Below are 22,607 nucleotides of genomic sequence, written 5' to 3' on the forward strand. Positions count from 1 at the left end.
TTTAAATTCACAGAAGGACACCAATTTCTCTAGTTTTAAATCTTTTTGCAAATTATTCATGCCAAAGGTTCATAATAGGAAGATGCAGTTTTCCCAAGTTCAGTAAAAACTCTATGTACATTTAAAAGCAAACACTTTGAAGAGTGCAACTGCCAGAACTAACCCAAAGAAGAGTACAAAGATACGCTGGAAGTTTACCTAGCATTGCTTAATAAACAAAAAAAAAAGTATCAATGCTGTTTTCTTTGTATAGTCAGTGATGTCCAACCAACCATTTCATAATAATAACTTTTCAGAAAATAACACTAAGTGCAAAGGAGCATGTCTTGAAATCAATGCAAACTTCTTCCTCTGTGAGCCTCAGGCAGCCAAAATGATTATTATTAGTGCAATCATGTAGATTTGAAAATGTCCTGCTAAGATAATTCCTGTGAATAAGACAATACGGTTCATAATCAGATCACAGCATTATGGAAGTCATTATGATCTTTTATTTGACGTTTGAGGCTGAATTTACTGGAGCTCAGGTGGTTTGTCAGAGCACACTGTATTTGGGAACCTGCAGTAATGTGGGACTTGCCTGGTGATTTTCCAGTCATCGGTTTATAGTTCCCTTGTCCACATAAACCGATTTTTTTCCTTTATGCTATTTTAGAGATTTCTATCAATATTTCTGACACACAAGGACAGGCAGAGAGATGCTTTTTTAGGAGCCTATAAAATCATTTGAGTCTCATTCGGTAAAAAAAAAAGAAAAAAAAAAAGAAATCTCTCTAGAACATGAACTTGTGTCACATGAACAGCTGGTATTTTAGCAGATTTCACAAACCGTAGGCGTGATGTGGTTTGTTAGTGGTCTAAGGGTGTATTTACCTGACAACAACAGGCTTTTTTGGCTAAAACAATCTGAAAGTTGATTGTCTTCTCGGGGAAATCTGGATAGGGAGAGGAAAAGCGCTGGGAGAATCGTAAGGGCTCGTCTCTGGGACTGACAGATTGAATCAGTGTCTGCTAAGGGAAAATATAACGGGGCTCTTTTCTCAAAATATAATTTGCTATTGTTGAGGATCTAAACCCATCTTACTACCCCTGTGTGTTCGATGGTGAAAATTGAATAGTTTTATTTTTCTTCTGAGCTCCACCAGGGCCGATGACGACATGCGGTGGCAATTGCTTTCTCTGTTTAAGTTGTGTATCCTTATCCTTTCCCTGGAGATTATGAGAAGTCCTCTTAAGTAAAGATTGTCTCTCTCTCCTACAAAATTACCCTCTTTCCCACTTACAGTAACAAAAAATAAATACACATTTCTAGGGGAAATCAATAGTAACAATCAAACCGGACTGCTTCATCGTTTATCTTCATTTTCAAATCAATTTACATTTCCCAGGGACAACACCCAACTGTGAAACTCTGCATCAGGCACGTTTTGAGGTCAATAGTGCTTTTAAACAAGGAAAAGTAGAATTACCTAGGCTTATTAGAAGTTGTGATATAAGGATTTAATTGTTTAATTAATTTACACCTTGTTATATAAATTGTAAATACAGTAGAGGATAGCTATGAGAAGCAGTTGAAGAGTTCAGATGCAAAAGCTGCTAAACGTCACCGCCGTCAAAAATGAGATTATAATATTAAGCGAATGCTCTCAGCACAAAGTATCCGTTTATCCAGTATTTTCATTTCAAATCTTCTAAATCCCAGTGTCAGCCCATTTAGAAATAGGCTACCAGTTTGTTGGTAGAAACCTGTAAACACCACTTCCCTTTGTCAGCAAAATCCTCAGTCCACAGAAACCATGAATCGAATCATATGTTTTCAAGATGAAGGACGCTGTGCGAAAGAGCCGTCTTTAATTTGCCAAGCTTCCATCATTACAGTTGCAATGACAGGATTTTGCGGGTAGAAATTAAACACAACAATCTTCCTTGTGCTTCTGTAAAACTCTGACAGAATCGGACACAGCAGTCACTTTGCATCACAGCTCCCCCTACTGTGTGGATCAGTTTCTTCATTGTTGCATTTTGAATTCTACTTTCATCATTTGCAATGTTTCCAGTTGAAACTTAAGTGATTTTGCAACTGTTTACTATGAGTTTTTGTCTAAAAACAGCACACATGGATTTGGATTTGTAACAAAATACAGTTAAATTTTTTAAAGGTATCATGAAAAGGCTTTTCTATTTTTTTATACTGTGGTCTGAAGTCAACATATGATGTTCATGTGTTTTTTTACATTCAAAAATATTATAACTAATAATATTAATATTATAAGTAATAGGATATTTTCTACACTGGTTTTGAGGCTCTCTCATGAACGCTGGGTTTTGATGGGCATGCAGCATTGGAGATTTAGAAGTAAATGCCCACGGCTGGGATTGGATAAGATTTGCATATTTAATGAGCTTCAACTGCCTTTGTTGGTTTACTGGAGGGGTCATTTTCAAAGTGGCAACCGCAATAATTCTCTGACAGGGCTCTCAAAGCATATTTATCAAACAAACACAATGATTTAGCTCTCATCCAACCATGATTGATTTATTTTTTTATTACTTAGCCCATCCAAACAGTGGATATAAGCATGAACCACACATGGGTGCGTGCTCTTCAAATATCAAGTCAAGAGAGTGAACAACGCAAATCAAGAAATTAATGTTATTTCACTATTTAAGATTCACCGCCCTGCCGATGTGCTTCCGTTCTGGTAGCCCGTCTGGAAAACACACAGCCCTGGGACGTTGGGCTTCAGTTTTTGTCCAAGTCTTATTCCGAATCGCAATAAACCAACAAATAAGGGATTCTCCAGCCTGTGACAGCATGCTAAGGTATTTTCTGTTAGACACGTACACATAATCAATACGATCTGTGACAATGGTGTCTATAAAATCTTTTCTTTGACTAACAAGGAAGTTTTCAGCTCTGAAAATTCTTATATTACCATGACCTTTTATATTTCAAAGGCTCAAGGGAAAGTTCATTTCTCAATTCATCACCCCTTTAAATACCCATGAATTGACTAAAGAGGATTTTTTTTTCCCAATAAGGCATTTCAATAACTGACTAATAACCTTTTCATTGCCATTAAAGTGAAATTACTAAACCTAAACATATGAGTCTGATAAAAAAAAAAAAAAAAAAAAAAAAAGCAAATTTAAAAGGAAACCTCAGGATGGACTTGGTTCTACACCTGGAAAAGTAGAAAGTTAGAAAGTTTTAGAAAGTGCACTCTTAAGAAAACACTCGGTTATTTTTTTTTTTATCGAATAAGGATTAAATACCCTGGGTAAATATAGGACAGAACACATGTTGAGTTATTTTTACCCAGTAAATTGGGTTATTTTTTAACCAAAAATAATGGGTTGATTCATTTTTACTATTATACTAGCTTTATTATTATTATTATTATTATTATTATTATTATTATTATTATTATTATTATTATTATTATTATTATTATAAATGGGAATACATGTGAATTAATACTTAAATCCTCTAAACATTTTTTAAAAATTCCACAAAACCACTCGTTTGCATGATAATTACTTTATTTTCAATCATATTTTACAGCATAGCAGATTTTATCTTGTTTTAATACATGCTATAAGCTTGTTTAACAATATTAGAAGTAAAAATTAAACATTTAGAAATAATTCAAGTGTATCTGACCAGTCTCATTTGTCCCGTTTCCCCCGTAACGGCGCTGGATCTTGTGCTGGAGCTTGTATAATGTTCACCAGAAGAACTTCTAACATCAGACCCTGCCTTCCGTTTCACTTCTAGCCGAATATGCTGTGAGTGGCTCCATAATCTGTCCATAAACAAACAGTGAACAGCTCTGAGGACATATTGTAACTTTTAAGTATTTATATTCCGTATCTTTTTGAATAAAATCATAAATTTTTATGCAAGGCATGGACTAAGGGAACGTGTAGTGACACATCACGGCCCTGTATGTTGCTTTGCATAAAATTAAATGATGCAAAACAAAAACAGATCTTTTACACATTTTTTTTTTTATTTTTTTTTTTATTTTATTTTATTTTTTTTACCAAAGACAATTTCACAGAGCTGAGAACTGCTCACTCCTGAAGAGGTCGCAAAAAGCCAGTAATAAATAACTCGGGATAATGCAAAAACTAAGTTTTTAGGGAACACAGTTTGTTCCATTTTAACAGATGGATAATCTAGTGGTACTGTAACAACATGTGCGACACTAAAATAGCTAATTGTAAATATCCACCAGTGAATTTGCTAACAAAACCCCAGTATCTACAGTTCTGTGTAAGAGATTCTGATTAGCTTACTTTAACACAAGCTTTAAAATATGCATCATTGGGAAGAGTAATGGTGTAGCCTGTTTTTAGTCATACAAAACATCCCATGCTTACATTAACATGAAATGCCAGTAGAAGGTTGAATCTGAGCCTCTAGAGCCAAAAACCTCAATGCTTTTTCTTACATTATTTACACAGCCAACAACAGGTGATTACTGTCAACCAGCAGTTAACGGAGCTGGAGATAAAAGCAAACAAGTGCTAAATCCGGTTTCATTAGTTGCACACCATCACATCTCAACCTTTAATGTGCTACAGAGAGTTAACATAATCTGTGGGACCTCTCTGATGGATAACCTGCTGTTCTCCTCAGCCTTAGGCATCTGCATTACAGTGTCAGCGGGGAGGCCGACATGAGCGACGCGATTCTCCCACTGTATATTACGAGCCAGCTGGTGGAATAGTGCAGTGATTAGAGTTTCTCACATGGTCTAAGAATGAGATACAGCTCCAAACTGAAGTTGAGTCTGGTTCGCAGGTTGACAGCCGCTTATCCTTTTTTGACATATACAGGTGTCTCATCAATCAAGTTTAATTTTGGAGTAGTAATTGCTTCATAAGAAATGTGATGTAAACATATGTTATAATATCTTTCTAAATGTCTAAGCCTTTGGACTTAAAAGCCTTAATTGTTTTGTGCATTCAAATGGAAGCAGGTGCAACTGAATAGGTGTGCGTTCTCTTTTTATTTGAAGTGATAAATACCAGTTTGATTCAGCACGACTGAAGTGCACTCCTGAGACAAATTTATAAATGAATTTCACAGTAAAACATTTTTTTTTTATTGTGAAACATTGCACAAATATTGATGCTGGAACATGGACATTTTTTAGATATGGCAAAGGAAAACAAAACAAAAAAAAGTTGAAAGGAAACTTTTTTTGTGTGCTCACATTGAGAATTATTTTGATTATAGATGATGTCCATTGTTTTTGTTTGTTATTAGTAGTATAAAATATAAAAAATACAAAATATAAAAATGTCCATACTTTTCTTGAGGTAGTCCCTGCACCCCTAGTATGTTTTCTCTACCATGTGCCATACATGTAGGAGTCTATGTAAAATAATAATAATAATAATAATAATAATAATAATAATAATAATAATAATAATAATAATAATAATAATAATAATAATAATAAACAGCCTGAAAAAAAAAACACCTGATCTAAATCATCATTATATATTCTATTTTCTATATATTCTATTTTCTCAACTACTTTTGGTAAATATTAGTAAAACTTCTTAAAAAGTGCTTTGGCTCTTGGGGCACAAGATTTTCATCTTTAATGGCTATTTTGATTAAAATGTATAGTATGGTAAAACTATTGTTCAGACCTCCACTGGTACGAAAATATAGTAACCGGACCTCTTGGAAATGTAATTGGATACATAGTCTTCGAAAGAAAAGTGTAGCGATAACTGTTACTCCCATGGTCTAAGAGTGCAATGCAGCTCTAAAGTATCCTTTAGTCTTCACACTCGGTTCACAGTCAGTTCTCCTACATGACACATACAGATGTCTCATCAATCTAGTTTTATATCGGGCCGTAATTGCTTCAAAGTTTTTTCTTTCCAGAGACCTCCAGAGATCTAGCGCTTTTTCAGCGACAGTGCAACATTCTCAGGTTTCGTATCGGATGGCACTCTATAGATGTGCTGCTGTCACACCAGATGTGTGTGATATGACCAGGTGTCACAAAGCACATAGCTAATGCAAAAATAGCTCAGTGGAAGCGCTGAAAGACACCATCATGCATATCAGGAAGCAGACCTTGAGGGTCATGTGTGGGTGGTCATAGTTACCTGCATTTTGTTGACAGCATTAGTGCTTTATAATTAAATATCCAACATTACAGACTGAGCAAAATCCCAAGCTGGATTTATAGCATATCAAGGAATCCAACAGTGTTGCCCACTTGACCATCATAGGCAGGCATGCCTGTTCAACATATATTTTCCCAGGGAGAAGTGATTGATTGTTTAGTGTTGCGGACGTGGTGAAGCTGAACACACAGCCATAGTAAAGTATCGGTCAGGGATACGAGAAGGCAGAACTGGAAACCATGGCAACTCTCTGTGCTGTGTTGCTCAGCTCCCCTGGCCCTGCCCGAGAGGAGAAGAGAAGAGGAGAGGAGACAGATACCTGTAGATGCCTAATCCTATTCAACACCTGCATACAAAGAAGCCCTCGCTTTCGACGTGATATGAAAATACACAGGGGATTGACAAGATACATTTTTGATGGACTGCTGTTTTCCTGCACTGCCATATCACACGCTGCACATACCAGAAATAACAAACAGTACTGGCTACCTCCCTTCTGATTCTGCTAGTAAAACATTTGAGCAAGGAAATTTGAATTAGTATTCCTTCTCTTTATTTCCTACTCCTCAGCTCGAATGCCACTTGCCAGATGATTGATAGAAGCTGTCAGGGTCGTAATCACTTGTTTAGTTTGGCTTCAGTCATGGGTTTTGCATACGGGCAACTTGAGGTGATGATTCAAGAGGAGGGACGTAAAATATGTTGTACTGTTCATTTTGACATTCAAAAGCATTGATAGAGTATAATTTCCCTGGCTAGTATATTCATTTACATTTAAATTATACACAATTACATCTATCTATCTATCTATCTATCTATCTATCTATCTATCTATCTATCTATCTATCTATCTATCTATCTATCTATCTATCTATCTATCTATCTATCTATCTATCTATCTATCTATCTATCTATCTATCTATCTATCGTGGATATGGAACATATTCAGACCCCCTTACATTTTTCACTCCTTGTTATATTGCAGCCATTTTCTAAAATAATTTGAGTTTCTCATTAATGTACACACAGAACCCCATATTGACAGAAAAACACAGAATTGTTGACATTTTTGCAGATTTATTAAAAAAGAAAAACTGAAATATCACAAGTATTCAGACCCCTTGCTGTGACACTCATATATTTAACTCAGGTGCTGTCCATTTCTTCCGATCATCTTCATTTGAGTCCAGCTGTGTTTGATTATACTGACTGGACTTGATAAGGAAAGCCACACACCTGTCTATATAAGACCTTACAGCTCAGTGCATGTCAGAGCAAATGAGAATCATGAGGTCAAAGGAACTGCTTGAAGAGCTCAGAGACAGATTTGTGGCAAGGCAGATCTGGCCAAGGTTACAAAAAAATGTCTGCTGCACTTAAGGTTCCTAAGAGCAGAGTGGCATCCATAATCCTTAAATGGAAGACGTTTGGGACAACCAGAACCTTTCTTAGAGCTGGCCAGAGCTCTCTCACCAAGAGCCATGGTGAGAGAGGTAAAGAAGAACCCAAAGATCACTGTGGATGAGCTCCAGAGATGTAGTTGAAAGATGGGAGAAAGTTGTAGAAAGTCAACCATCACTGCAACCCTCCACCAGTTGGGGCTTTATGGCAAAGTGTCCTGACAAAAGTCTCTCCTCAGTGCAAGACACATGAAAGTTTGCTAAAAAAAAAACACCTGAAGGACTCCAAATGTTACGGGCTGTGCTCGTAGATTTCATTCACGGAGACGAAGGAGAACGGTAAACATGGATTTATTTAACAAACTCTGGGAAACATGCAACCCAGCAAGACATGAACAAGTACCGACAAACACTGAGGGCAAACTGAGGGAATATATACACAGGATAACGAGGGGCAGGTGAAAGACAAGGCACAGGTGATTGACATGTGGGCGTGTGAAGGAACATTGTAACAGGGCTCAGTTACTTTAAGCACATTCTTAAAACTCCGTCTGCAGTGCGTATGCGGTGCAGGAGCCGCACGCCCTGTTGTCCTTTCACATATGTTGCGTTTTCAGTCCGCAACCGTTAACATGGGTACAGAAAAAATATGCACCGCGTAGGCTACGCACTGCAGCCGGAGTTTGTGTGAAATGGGCGTAAGGTCTCATATCCGTGGCTATAAATGTCTTCTGCCATTTGAATAAGTTGGAAATGTCTGTCTAAATGCTGCGGGGATAGTTTGTGGGATAGTTTGTGGCTGTTTATTCTTTTTATCGTCTTGTTGTCGGCGTAAATGAGTTGATTGACATGAAATGAATTATTCCCGCTGCTGTACCATCATGTAGCAAATGCGACATACCGTTGTTTTTTAATCCATCACTCTTGCCAACACCATATCCAACATCATAGCTTACAGAGAATCCAAAGTTCACCAACACACCAGACCCGTTGGTTATTGGAGGATCTTCTATTTCTGGTCTGTTAAACGCAATAGCCATTTTGCGACGAGCATTCAGCGTGTACTTAGTAAGTGAGCACCTGACTGAGCAGTCTAAAAAATATTTTTTTGTTTTTTTCTCTTAGTCAGGGGCATTGCCTGTTACGTCGTTTTGGTTATTGGCTTCCTTGTTGAATGCATAATATTATATTTTACATACTTTTATATTTTCCAAATCTAATTAATTAGACCAAGAACCGTTCGGTACATAATGCGTACCGCTTACCGAACCGAAAGCCTCGTACCGAACGGTTTAATACGAATACGCGTATCGTTACACCCCTAATATATATATATATATATATATATATATATATACTCACCTAAATGATTATTAGGAACACCTGTTCAATTTCTCATTAGTGCAATTATCTAATCAACCAATCACATGGCAGTTGCTTCAATGCATTTAGGGGTGTGGTCCTGGTCAAGACAATCTCCTGAACTCCAAACTGAATGTCAGAATGGGAAAGAAAGGTGATTTAAGCAATTTTGAGCATGGCATGTTTGTTGGTGCCAGACGAGCCGGTCTGAGTATTTCACAATCTGCTCAGTTACTGGGATTTTCACGCACAACCATTTCTAGGGTTTACAAAGAATGGTATGAAAAGGGAAAAAACATCCAGTATGTGGCAGTCCTGTGGGCAAAATGCCCTGTTGATGCTAGAGGTCAGAGAAGAATGGTCCGACTGATTTAAGCTGATAGAAGAGCAATTTTGACTGAAATATCGTTACAACCAAGGTTCTGTTGAGACATTCAGATGGTAGAGTCAGAATTTGGCGTAAATAGAATGAGAACATGGATCCATCATGCCTTTTTAGCACTGTGGAAGCTGCTGGTGGTGGTGTAATGGTGTGGGGGATGTTTTCTTGGCACACTTTAGGCCCCTTAGTGCCAATTGGGCATCGTTTAAATGCCACGGCCTATCTGACCATGTCCATCTCTTTATGACCACCATGAACCCATCCTCTGATGGCTACTTCCAGCAGGATAATGCACAATGTCACAAAGCTTAAATAATTTCAAATTGGTTTCTTGAACATGACAATGAGTTCACTGTACTAAAATGGCCCCCAAAGTCACCAGATCACAACCCAATAGTTCATCTTTGGGATGTGGTGGAACAGGAGCTTCGTGCCCTGGATGTGCATCCCACAAATCTCCATCAACTGCAAGATGCTATCCTATCAATATGGGCCAACATTTCTAAAGAATGCTTTCAGCAGCTTGTTGAATCAATGCTACATAGAATTAAGGCAGTTCTGAAGGCGAAAGGGGGTCAAACACAGTACGGTGTTCCATACTGGTTCTTCAGGTGTGGGTGTATATATACACACACACACACACACACACACACACACACACACACACACACACACACACACACACACACACACACACACACACACACACACACACACACACACACACACACGCACACACACTAATAATTCTTTTGACTTGCACACAATAAAGAAAATCATATGGTTTTAGAACATGTGAGGGTGACAGAAATTTCATTATGGATGAACTGACTGTGCCTTTAATAATATTCACTCATTAGCCTACATGGTATTATGATGCCATGTTTTTCAGTCATAGGTTCATCTCGCAGTTCTTTCATATACTCTCTAAAGACAACAGAGCAGGACCCAGCTATGAGTTCAAAGATATTGGCTGAATTTATAATAACATGTTGTACTGTAGAATGCCATCTCAAATTCAGGGAGTGTGTGGTTATGAGCTGGAAATGTCTGGGCACAAATGAAATAATTTTTATATATGAAAGAAAAAAAATACGGTTCTTTTTCATCATGAATAGTCCTTAGTTCTAGTCTAATGTCGCACTGTTGTAAGCAGCCCAGACCACTCTTGTGAAATGTGCATAATTGTTTTGAATGTGCACTTGTAGAGTACTTCAAATCTTAAAAGTATCATTTAAAAAAGCTATTTGAATAAATTATAATAGCAATGAAAAAATAAATAAATAAACAAAAATATATATACAGTTATTTTAAATGTTAATAATATTTCACATTATTACTGTTGTTTATATCGAGGGAACTTCGCACTGCGTCGGAACGACGAATTTGGGGATACTCCCTTAGCAACAGCACATCTGAAGTCTGAATGAAACTATTCCAATCTTGATTGGTGTTGCGTCATGGTGTAGATTTGATGGCATACCTGGAAGCTACATAAGTCAATTGTTTGTCTATTTATTGTTGTCTGTAAAAAATCGATATATATATTGTGTAAGTTCAAGCAATGTGTGCACCCGTGTCCCCGTTTCATGCGGGCTCGGACACACATTCGCTTTGTGTGAATTGCCTGGGTGTTCAGCTTGCTAGGGTGGCTCTCAAGGGAGCCGCATGTGAGCATTGGGATAAGCTGACGCTCTTGGCTGGCCGCATGCTCAAAGAGGCCGGCCAGCCCCATCTGTCCTGCGTCTGTTTAGGCATCGGGCAGCGGCATAAATCAGTGGCCTCGCTAATTAACTTATCAGCAGGTCTTGGGACTGCTGAGGCACCATCTCAGTCCTCGCTGACAGTTCAGATGTTCTCCTTTCCCGAGTGGAAGCCCGCTATGTGGCTTCTTCCCCCGGAGTGGAGAACCCGATGCTTGAGCCGTCTGACGTGCACAGGATCAAGGCGGGTGAAGTTAAGTACCAAACACGCTACTTCATTCATAATATAAGGGCGCTCGGTCAGTTCTCGAGGGGGCTGCCTCTAGTGACTCCGTGTTCTCTGTCCCCGTGTTGGCTCCCCCGGGTGGAGAACCAGATGCTTGAATAGTTTGATTCCGAGGAATTAGACGTACTCAGCATCGAAGGAGTGAAGTAAATGAGAGCTCACCACTTCATAATGCAAGGCTCAATCTCGCGTTGCTGAGGCAGTGCGTAGATTACGGGGTCTGCAATAAAATAAGTGAATGAACACACGAGATAGGTGTACATGTGATACTGTTTGGTGCGAGGCAGAAGTCAGCTCTTGAGGGTGCCGGCTGTGTTTATTGAGAAATATCTCGACGCTTGCGCTTTTCAGACATTTCAGCCTCGCGCCTGTGGTCTTTTATCTCAGGGGATGAAAGCTAAATGTTGTGAATCTCACGTTTGCAGAGGCAGCGTGTAGTTGACGATTCCGTATGAATAAATATTAAAAGAGTATTGACTGGTGGTGATTATGGCCGAATTTTAATTCGGAGGAATTAAAATTTATTAAATATTATCTGACTTTGAGGAGTTAGATATGTTTATTCAGTCTATCATTCAGACCATGTTTATTGATGGGTGATTATGGTGGCATTTCATTCTGAGGGATTAAATGGGATTTATCTGACTTTGTGAAGTAGATATTTTATGCCTATCATCCAAATCATGTTCACTTATCTATGTATTAATCTAAAAGAAAATCTTCCGGAGAGCAATCGAGGTCGCTTCCTCCGTGGAGTTTTTTGGAAGTCGATGCTGAGATCCGCCATCTACGACGCTCAGACCACATCGATTTTTGTACACCAGAAGGTACAGGAGGCTCGGTGGGTACCGGAGGCCAGCATCGAGAGACTGGTTCTCCTAGTAGAGTATTTCGGGGCATGGTTATGCCTCCCGAATATATTTACTTTGGCTCTGTGTACCGTGGGCAAAAGGGAGCAGACTGCAGTTCAGTGTTCCCCCACTGAGGTTCATTGGTGTGGTTTAGACTGTGGTGTGCCCATAATAGATCTGATAGATGGGTTGCGTCCCATAATAGATCTGAAGTACTTGAACCCTTCTCTGAGGAGATTCAGGTTCAAGACACTATCCCATCGTGAGTAGATCCGGTTTGAGGACTGGTTCGTCACGATAGATCTAAGGACCCATATTCCGCATCTACATCCCTCCTTATTCCAGTCGGCCTAGCTCTTTCCTCTCGCACCTTTACCAAGTGTATGGATGCAGCTCTGGCTCCTCTCAGACTCCAGGGCATCCGTATACTGAATTTTATCGACGACCGGCTCACAATGACCCAGTCGTGAGATATGGCAGTTCGGCATCGAGATGTCGTTCTGGCCCATATTCGGTGTTTGGGGTTGAGACTCAACACAAGAAGAGTGTTGATGCTATCCCAGAGAACCATGTTCCTGGGAGGTGTATGGAGCTCGAGTATGATGTGGGCACAATGGTCTCCTGCACATATCGAGTCCATACAGGCGATGGTCTCCAGAGAGAAACTAGGCAGAAACCTCACTGTGAAGCAGTTCCAGAGACTGCTGAGACTCATGGCAGCATCATCCAACATAAAACCTTTTGGTCTGTTGCACATGAGACCCCTACATTGGTGGCTGTAGATCAGGGTAATGCGCAGATGCCTTCGTTCCCTAGTTATATGGAAGAAACCCTGGTTTCTGTCCCAAGGTCCTGTGCTGGGAGCGTCATGTTGCCGGAAATACGTTTCAACCGCCGCCTCCCTCACTGGTTGGGGCGTGATCATGGACGGCCGCTTTAAGGGAGGTCTGTGGGAAGCCTGGCATTCTTCCTGGCACATCAACTGCCTCGAAATGCTGGCAGTCTACAAAGCTCTGAGGAGCTTTTTCCTGGACCTCCACGGCCACCATGTCCCAATACGATCCGACAACAAGGCCGTAGTATCGTATCTGAAATATCAGGGTGGGCCTGAGGTCACGCCCTCTATGTAGACTGGCGCACCAGGCCCTCCTATGGTCCCAGGGGGGAACTGTCATCCCTCAGGGTGATGGACATCCCCGGGGACCGAAACCAGGGAGCAGACATGGCCAAGGCTGCATCTGTGCACTTTCCTCCGATCACTTTGCTTCCGGGAGTCCTCTGCATGGCAGCTCGCTCTGAGGAGGGATCTCATATCCAAGGCGGGGGGCACAATATTTACCCCCGGCTGGGAATTTGGAGCCTTGCGTCGGGCCACTGCGGGGGCCAGGTATCTAGAGGCCGGCCTGCCGGCAGATGTGATTGAGAGGGCTCCGTCTTCAAGGAGACTGTACAGGCTTAAATGGAATGTGTTTTCTACTTGGCGTAGAGAGTGTGAGGTGGACCCAGTTAACTGCCCAGTGACTTCAGTGCTGGAGTTCCTCCAAGAGTGTTTCTCTTCGGGTCTTACCCCATCCACACTCAAGGTGTATGTGGCTGCCATTGGGGCTTTCCACGCTCCTGCGAGTGATAGGCCTTTGGATAGGCACCATCTGGTTGTATGGTTCCTCCGTGGGGCCCGGAAGATGAGGCCTGCAGATCGGCCAGAGTTCCATCAGGGATCTGTCAGTGGTAATTGAAGGATTGGCTGAGGCCCCCTTTGAGCCACTGGAGTCGGCTGAGGCTAAGAACCTGACCCTTGAGGTGGCCTTTCTCCTTGCTATCACTTCTCTGAGGAGAATGGGGGAGCTCTAGGCCTTGGCGGTGACACCAACTTGCCTGGAGTTTAGGCCATTTTACATCCTTAACTAGGTACATAAGGTGCCATCTAGTGTGGCCAGGTCATTGGTTCTTCAGGTTTTTATCCCCCGCCCCATGTGACGGCGGAAGAAGGGAGGCTTTTCCTTTTATGCCCGGTCAGGTCCTTGAGAATATACTTGGAAGGTCAGCAACACCTCCCTGCGACGCCCGGCGCTAGGGTTCTCCATTCCTAATTGTGCCTGGTCTCCAGCTTCACAATAGGGCAGGCGTATCCTTGGTGTGGCCTAGTGGGTACTCGTTCCAAGCGTTATGTATATATATCATTCCCCTGAGAGGGAACGAGCACTGCGTCTCATCGCCACACCCGCATATAGCCTGAGACCGCTTGCTTCATCACGATAATTTCTGTTACTATGCGCCGGCCCCCTTATGTAGCTTTCGGGTATGCCGTTACATCTACGTCATGACGCAACACCAATCAAGATTGGAATAGTTTCATTCAGACTTCAGATGTGCTGTTGCTAAGGGAGTATCCCCAAATTCGTCGTTACGACGCAGTGCTCGTTCCCTCTCAGGGAACAAGGGTTATATACATAAGCCAAGATGTTTTACCGTGTTTACTTTGATCAGTAAAGCATATTTTAAATCAGCATGTTTTATTATCTTTGATGTGCTATAAAAAGTAATAATAAGTTTAACTATTGTGTGTACTCAAGTTTCAGTACAAAATTATGTTAAATTATATTTAAACAAAATGTGCTGACAAGCATTTATGGTAACTAAAGTATACTTAAGACAGTAGAAGTAACTAGAATGTACAATTCCTGAAGAAATTGTGAGTGGTGCTTGCCGTGGCAAAACCCCCATGTCTCTATGATTTTCTAATGCAGAGATCTAAACGGTTGCTAGGGTACTCTGTTTGGTTGCTATGGAGTGGCTTGGCACCATCCCATAATGATACCACAAAATCCCCTTAATAGCGTCACAATGATCCTGAGATAGTGATTGGTTGTCTGAGTAGTTTGAGCCTACCCCCTTGTGTCTGTGACTCTGTGAACCAGAGCTATGCTCAATACAAAATCCCTATAGGATTTACCATTGTAGGAGAAACGCATGCGTTTGATGGGACGACCCGCCCCATTATAAGTCAATGGGAACATTTTTTGATTTTTGGGGAGCTCTAGCACCCCAGGGGTACAACTTACACCCCTTTGAGATGTATGTCCTGAGAGATCCTATCAGGATTTTCAAATTTCGTAGAAGTGACGAGTGTTTTCGATTTCATCGTTTGGCGCTATGAGTGGTCAAAGTTTTCGCAATGCTTTCTCGATGGGACGTTTTGGCTACTTTTTCGCCCCTGGGGCGAACCCCGTACCCCCGATCCCTTATGCTGCGTTCACACCGCACGCGAATGACGCGATTCGAGTCAATGCAGAGGCGCGAATCGGCATTCTGCGGCGCGATTCGCGCGAATGAGGCGGCGCGAATGAAGCGGCAATGATCACGCAAATTGAACGTTTTGAACGCGTGTTTGAACGCGTTACCATTTCGCTCAAGTTGAAAAATCTGAACTTTGGCGGATATTCGCGCCGCGTTAACCAATGAGGAGCCTGATTACTGCTGTCACGTGGTGAAGTGACGGATGGGAAACCCATAGGGGAACCCCGAGGCCAGAGTAATTTAAAAATACTACTCTATTGTGTCACAAAATGTACTTTTAATAGTTTTTCAGGCGAGAATGCAGTTGTTTAAAGCTCAAATATGTGATTTATTTATTAAGAGAGCTCCTATTTGAAAATTTGATCTGGTGTTTTCGGAGGTGTGAGACCCAGGCGATCACCGGAGCTCAGCGCTCATCAACCCCGGTGAGAGCAGCCTTAACTCGGATAGTCTTTCTGCCGACTGCCGCTGCCTGGCAGAACCCCCTCCCATGACGCAAATTCGCGTCTGTTGTGTAGTGAATGTCACACGCGAATGAGCACTTTTTGTATAAAAAAAACACAGATTTGAGCATTAAACAACAATATTATCGCCTGAAAAAGTCTTCAAACTACGTTTTGTCACACATTAACAGTAGTATTTTTTACAGAAAAGAAGTCAAGTGACCCAGTCAAAATGACTAGCAGAAACCCCTCCCATGACACGAATTCGCGTCTGTTGTGTAGTGAATGTCACACGCGAATGAAGCGAATTTGACGCGCAAATGAAGCGAATGGATTCAAAATGTTCACGCGTCCAACTTCGCGCGAATAGCGTGATTTATTCGCGTCATTCGCGTGCGGTGTGAACACAGCATTAGAAGAGGTATAGCACACCATTCCCGATTGGGACGCACCTTTTGGCAATTGCTTTGTTGGGTCTTTGACAAAAACTGTGGGAGGAGATGCGCGCCGAAATTTTGTCCGGAATAATAGTAAATATGGTGGAGAACAATAGTGATGCTTTGCTACCACTAATTATTAGGGCTGTCAAAGTTAACGCGTTAATAACTTTGACAGCCCTATTATTAATAACGTGTTAATGCAAATTCATTTTATTCATTGTTTTAAATTCACTAAATTTATTAATGCGTGTTAACGCAGCATGCATTTTCTGTTTGATCCGTGGCATAGCCCGTAGTTGGAACAAGTGAAGAAAAGTGAAGAAAAAAGTGAAGAAAGAAAAGTGCGTTTTTTAACTGAGCACATTCTCTGCAGTCCGAGTGCGACACACTGAAGCTCACTCTCGCTCATTCTGAGGTAAATCATTAACACCATTACCACTTACAGTACATGTGTTATATTGAACAAAATACATTACAATCGGCTAAAACGAATGCACAGGTTACTTTTCTGAACTTTTCTCACTCCCGAGTCCGTGTTACTCACAATGTTCAGGTGAATCCCGGCACAGTTCGGCACACACACACAAAATACCGGCAGTGATCTCTTAAAGGGGCCACACTATTCCTCCTGGTGGAATACAGGCCTCCTCCTGGTATGGTGTGGTCCTGGTGCGCTCAGGTCCGCATGACAGCTTTCACATTACCATTTTTTCATACGAACTGTGCCCTGTTCCGAATTAAACTGCCAGTGTAAAAACTCCCTTATATTCTTAAAATGCGAGAAATCCCTGCTTATTCTTAATTTTTAAGTTTAGGCTTAAGAGACATGAACAATTTCTTTGATAAACATCTATGACCTTTGATACGTCTAGTCTTGATGGTGTATTATTGATTATTATTGAATAAGTATTGTTTCACTAATAATAAATGTACATTTGCATAAAGCATGCATATTTGTCCATACCCATGTTGATAAAGTAATAAAAACTTAATTTAAGATATATTTACAATTGGTAAAAATTTGCGATTAAATTGCAATTAATCGCAAGTTAACTCATGACAATCATGCGATTAATCGCGATTAAATATTTTAATGGATTGACAGCCCTAGTAATTATGAAATAACATATAAAGATGTACTTAAGTACTTAACTGTGCCAACCCCTCCTCCACACACACACACACACACACGCACGCACGCACATGTCGCACGCACACACACACACACACACACACACACACACACACACACACACACAAACTTAAAAACTGTTTATTGCATTTAATATACATTGTCATATAATTGCAAAAAACATGCAGTTCATTTTCTTTTAAAGTACATTATTTCCATAATAAGTACTCTTTTGTGTGCTAAAGTGTACTTACTTTTCTCAAGGGTGCATGTGTGATAGCCTTCCACTTAACCATTATTCTCCTAGCAGTTTGCTGTGAAACCTCTATGGTATGGGAGCTTTGTTTATGTAAATGTCAGCGCATGTCCCTCTCGCCTTATACTACATTCGAGTGAATGTACCTCTCTGCTGAAGCTCTCATCACTCATATTCATGGAATAATATGTCAATTTTTTGCCATTAAACGAGGTTTTATGATTCACTGACTGAAAGAAATGGCGTCCATTTTATGTATAGTGCTCTCTTTGCCTGTTGGTGTTGCGTGTACCACAGACTGCATGTTCTGAGAGAGCCTATCAATTCCAGGTGCTGTATTCATAGAGCGTTGCAACTGAGGTACATTGTGCATTAGGTATGCTGTGTGTGTTTGTAAGTGCGTGGGTATGTCTGTGCGAGCATGTGCGTGCCTGTGTATCCTGGCTGCACTCTCATATTTTCCCCTCCATTTGAATTTGATTTTGATAACAGCACCATTTTGCAGTAATTATTTATCACTGATGTAATTTTACAGTCTGTCAAGTTATCCACTAACACACCTTGAATAATATAAGTTGAAACAGAATCAGCCCATATTTTCTCTTTCCTTTTGATTTTACTTTTGATTGTTTCAGACTTGGCAGACAATAATTAACAAGTGAAACATGCTCAGACATATTTAATTATATGCTGTACTATTTTTGCATAATTTATGACTGTTGATTTCAAGCTGAAAATTCAAGCAGCATCATAATAATTCAGCTTCTTGTTATGCAGGTGAAACATTTATTCACACTTTCTGAAGGAGAGCCAGAGATAATAGTGTGTCCATGCAATACAATGTGTTTTCCTGATAAAAAAGGGAAAAAAAGCCATTCAAGTTCTATAGGCAGTCTGTCAGAAATGCAATTAAGAATGCTTTAGAAACTTGTCTTGTTCAGGAAAAAATACAACCAAAATCGGATCAAATTAAAGTTCCATATGAACCATTTTCATGTTCGGCAAAAGAAATGTCAGAGCTTATCTTTGATATCTTAAACTCTGCCCTCCAAATCATACCATCGTTGAACCTGTAGCAGTTTTATTTGGAGTTTATCTTTATAAAATAAATAACAGGAGAAGTCAGCAGTAAATAAAGTATGAACGCTTTGCTGCTTTTTTCTTGGTTCTGCAGGAAACAAGTGAAACAGCAAATCTGATTAACATCTTTCACAATTCAATTCACAACGTGGTCGCTGGGCAATGAGGTAGTGTCTGTAAATATCGCCAATGTGCCAAAACATTAATTTACAATTTAGCAGGAGTTCAATCTCTGTCCCAAATCTCATGTTACTCTGCCACCTGAGGATGATGGGAGAGAGGAGATGCCACTTCAGAAAAAGAACTGTTTATGTTCAAGAAAGAGGTATTGAATAAAAATAACCACTAGAAAAAGAATAAAGAGCGCCAATTAAAATGACACGTTAAAGAAGAGGCTTGAGGCAACGAGAAGCAGGAATGCCGGCTAGCTTTAATGGTGAAAACAAAACAAAGAGGGCTGTTTTAATGAGCGTCTCTTTCAAAGGAACGCATTGTCGGTGCCTTTCTCACTCGTGTGGCTGGTGCACGCAATTCGTTACGCCAGGCGTGTTTGAACTTAAACACTCGAGTGGCAACTGGTCACAGATCCTGTGTAAATCACATGACCCAACAGCACAAACATCAGTAGATAACCATAAACACATTAGCCATGCTAAGTGTGACATTTGCCACTGAGCCACAAATGCAAATCATCAGAATGCTAGTGCGGCATGGGCGTTACTTTATTTTACACACACAATGCCGGGGACAGTGTCGCTAGAAAGATAATAAAAACAGGATAATAGTCAATTGATCAGGTCTACAATAAAGCAACTGCTCACTTGGAACTGAGATGTGAACAGTAACATCCAAAATCACTTAAAGGGGCTATATGTAAGAATTTTCATGTATTAATCACTTTTTTATTGCCAGTGTGTAAACAGCTTGTAATGAAAGCGATTCTGATTTTTATGTAAAGGACTCAATATAATGGTGTCCAAGTGTCCTGCTTTCTCAGGTCCTTTCCTGGCTGTATTTTTTAAAGTGATGAAAATGTCCTGGTTTTAATGTATTGAAACTTTGAGTATCATTTGAGTATTTCATTGCCAGGCTGAGTGTCCTGGTTTTTGGTAATCAAAATATGGTCACTCTACTCAAAATGTTTTATTATATACAGGAAGAATATTCTCTTTCTCCCCTTTCTCTGCAGAGCTTGTGTAAACATATTCACTGTGTGTGTGTTAATTTTGCTGTTGAAATGAATGCGAACATATTTAAGTTACGTTTTCCAATAAGTAATGCAAGTTACTTTGCTATGCCATGTATTGACTGACAGCTCTTCTGTCCCCATGTTGAGAGAAATCACAAATAAGAGCAGAGGTGTTGTGTGTGTGTGCTGAGTAAACATTGTTACTGTAGCTCTAGACTAAATGAGAGCAGGCATTTACTCATCTCGCTTGCACAAAACTAATTCAGTTAAATACAAACTCAGTATTACGCAAACCTGCAAAAATAAACATTTTAACTACACATATATCCTTTATGTATTTAATCTCACTTTATTAACCAACATATTCGCTGCTGACCTTTGATAATCTAATTCAACCATACTTGAAAAAATGTGAAGAGTTTCATTGCAAAACGAGATATATCCATTTTGAGAAATGTTGGTTATTTGACATTATTATTTAAGACATCAACAGTCAAGTTAATTCACAATTTTTTGTACATTAAACTATTACTTGAGCTCAGTGTAGGCCAGGGACAATATTCATCAAATCCAGGATATTTTATATTTAATTTTATGTCCCTAAATAGTTCATAAATAAGTCAAAAAACATGCCAAACTGCAGCATATTTATCTTAACATTGTCAAAAATCTCAAATTGGTTAAAAAAAGCAATACATCATAAATATATGGGATAGTATATACAAAGATTGTTTAATAATAATAAGATTCCGAGTTAGTTTTGGCCAGAACATATATAACATATATATATATTTTTTTGTGTGCAAAATGCTATATATCCACCATAGGCTATATTATTCTACTGTAATAACATTAAGAAAAGCTTGTGTGTGTGTGTGTGTGTGTGTGTTTGTGTGTGTGTGTGTGAGCGCGCATGACACAGACCAACGTTACTCGCAGTCGCACGATGACCAAAATAAATCTTTGGATGTTTTCGCTCCCCTGAATGCCTTGCCCGTTTGGTCTTCTCCCTTTGGTGATTTTCTTTAGATGCCTTCCTGACCGGCTCCAATCCGTCATCGAAATCCATAACGTTTGACTCTGAAGCTTTGATTCTCTCACTGACAGACAGCTGTTGATCAGCTGTTGATTTTAGTTAGCCTATTGAATCCTCTTTTTAAAAATATGTTTTTTGTTTTGCTATTATCGTTAAATCACTGAGCAAACTCGGAGCACTTCACCGGCGGTGACTCTCTCCTCGCGTGACATCCTGAGCTCCTGAGCATCCTGAACGAGGATTTAACTGTGACGCCATCAACGCCGACTGACCAGCTCAGACTGGGAGTATACTGTCAAGGGAAGCGAAGCATCTGGCCACCCCATCAGGAGACAATTTGAAGTATTCGGGTCAGGATCAGAAACATCAGATGATGTATATCCCAGTGGTTTGGAGTTCAAGATTCCTTCAATTTCCACCAGCACAGTTTGAAGCACCTCAATAGTCACCGATTGAGCTCCTAGAGTAACCCTCAGTGCGTTTTTCAATGAGCGAATTTCTCGCTCCCAGCAACCTCCAAAATGTGGCGTGTTTGGTGGGTTAAAATTAATTTCAATCTGCTGTTTAGCTGACTGTGTTTGAAGGTCTGGAACAAGGGCTGCAAAAGCTTCCTTTAGCTCTCTTTCGCCTCCTCTGAAGTTTGTGCCTTGAGCTGACCAGAGCTCATGGTGGTATTCTCGTCTAGCTGTGAACCGTCTGAGGGTCATAAGGAAGGAGTCACTTTCCAGACTAAGGAGGATATCGATGTATGCGGCTCTGGTGGTGAGGCATTTGAATATTCTCCCCCATTTTTTCTCACTGCGTCGACCCGTTCTGACAGTATAGGGACCAAACCAGTTCACACCAGTGGAGTAAAAGGCGGGCTTGAAAAGACGTAGTCTTGCTTGGGGGTACCAGATAACTGGAATCTTTCTTACGCAGTTCTTTATTGTCTAGTACCTCTGGACTGGGGCATTCCAGCCACAGATTGGGTGGATCTTTCAGGAACAGCGGTCCTTGGCACCAACGGCTTCCTGTGTTGAGCTCGAGTAGACTCTTTCCTCGAGTGATGTCATCAGCTAGATTACTTGCGGATGGTACGTATCGCCAGCTGTGTTGCTCTGTGAGATCTTGGATCTCGGCTACCCGGGTCCCTAGAAATACTTTGAATCGGCAAGATTCGGATTTTAACCACATTAGGACAGTGGTGGAGTCGGTCCACAGGATTATTTGACGTATGGGCAGGTTTTGAGCAATTTGGCAAGTTGAGCTCCTGTCAATGCAGCGCACAGTTCCAGTTTGGGAACAGATTGTTGTTTTTTTGGTGCTACACATGATCTTGCTGTTAAGAAGGCTACCTCTGTTTGCCCATGTTGATCTTCTGTTCGAAGATATGCCACAGAGCCATATGCACGTTCAGAGGCATCACAGAAAACGTGTATGATACGTAGGCTTGTTTCAGTGTTTTTGGTGGGGGTACAATAACATCGAGGAAGAACGATATTTGGTGTTGGTATATTTGAACGATATTTGGCTGTTAGCTCCTCCTCCCATTCAATCCAAGTTTGTAACAGATCTGTGGGCAAGTGTGGACCATCCCAATCCCGTTTTT

The sequence above is a fragment of the Pseudorasbora parva genome, chromosome 2, assembly GCF_024679245.1.
Source record: "Pseudorasbora parva isolate DD20220531a chromosome 2, ASM2467924v1, whole genome shotgun sequence".
Lineage (NCBI taxonomy): Eukaryota > Metazoa > Chordata > Actinopteri > Cypriniformes > Gobionidae > Pseudorasbora > Pseudorasbora parva.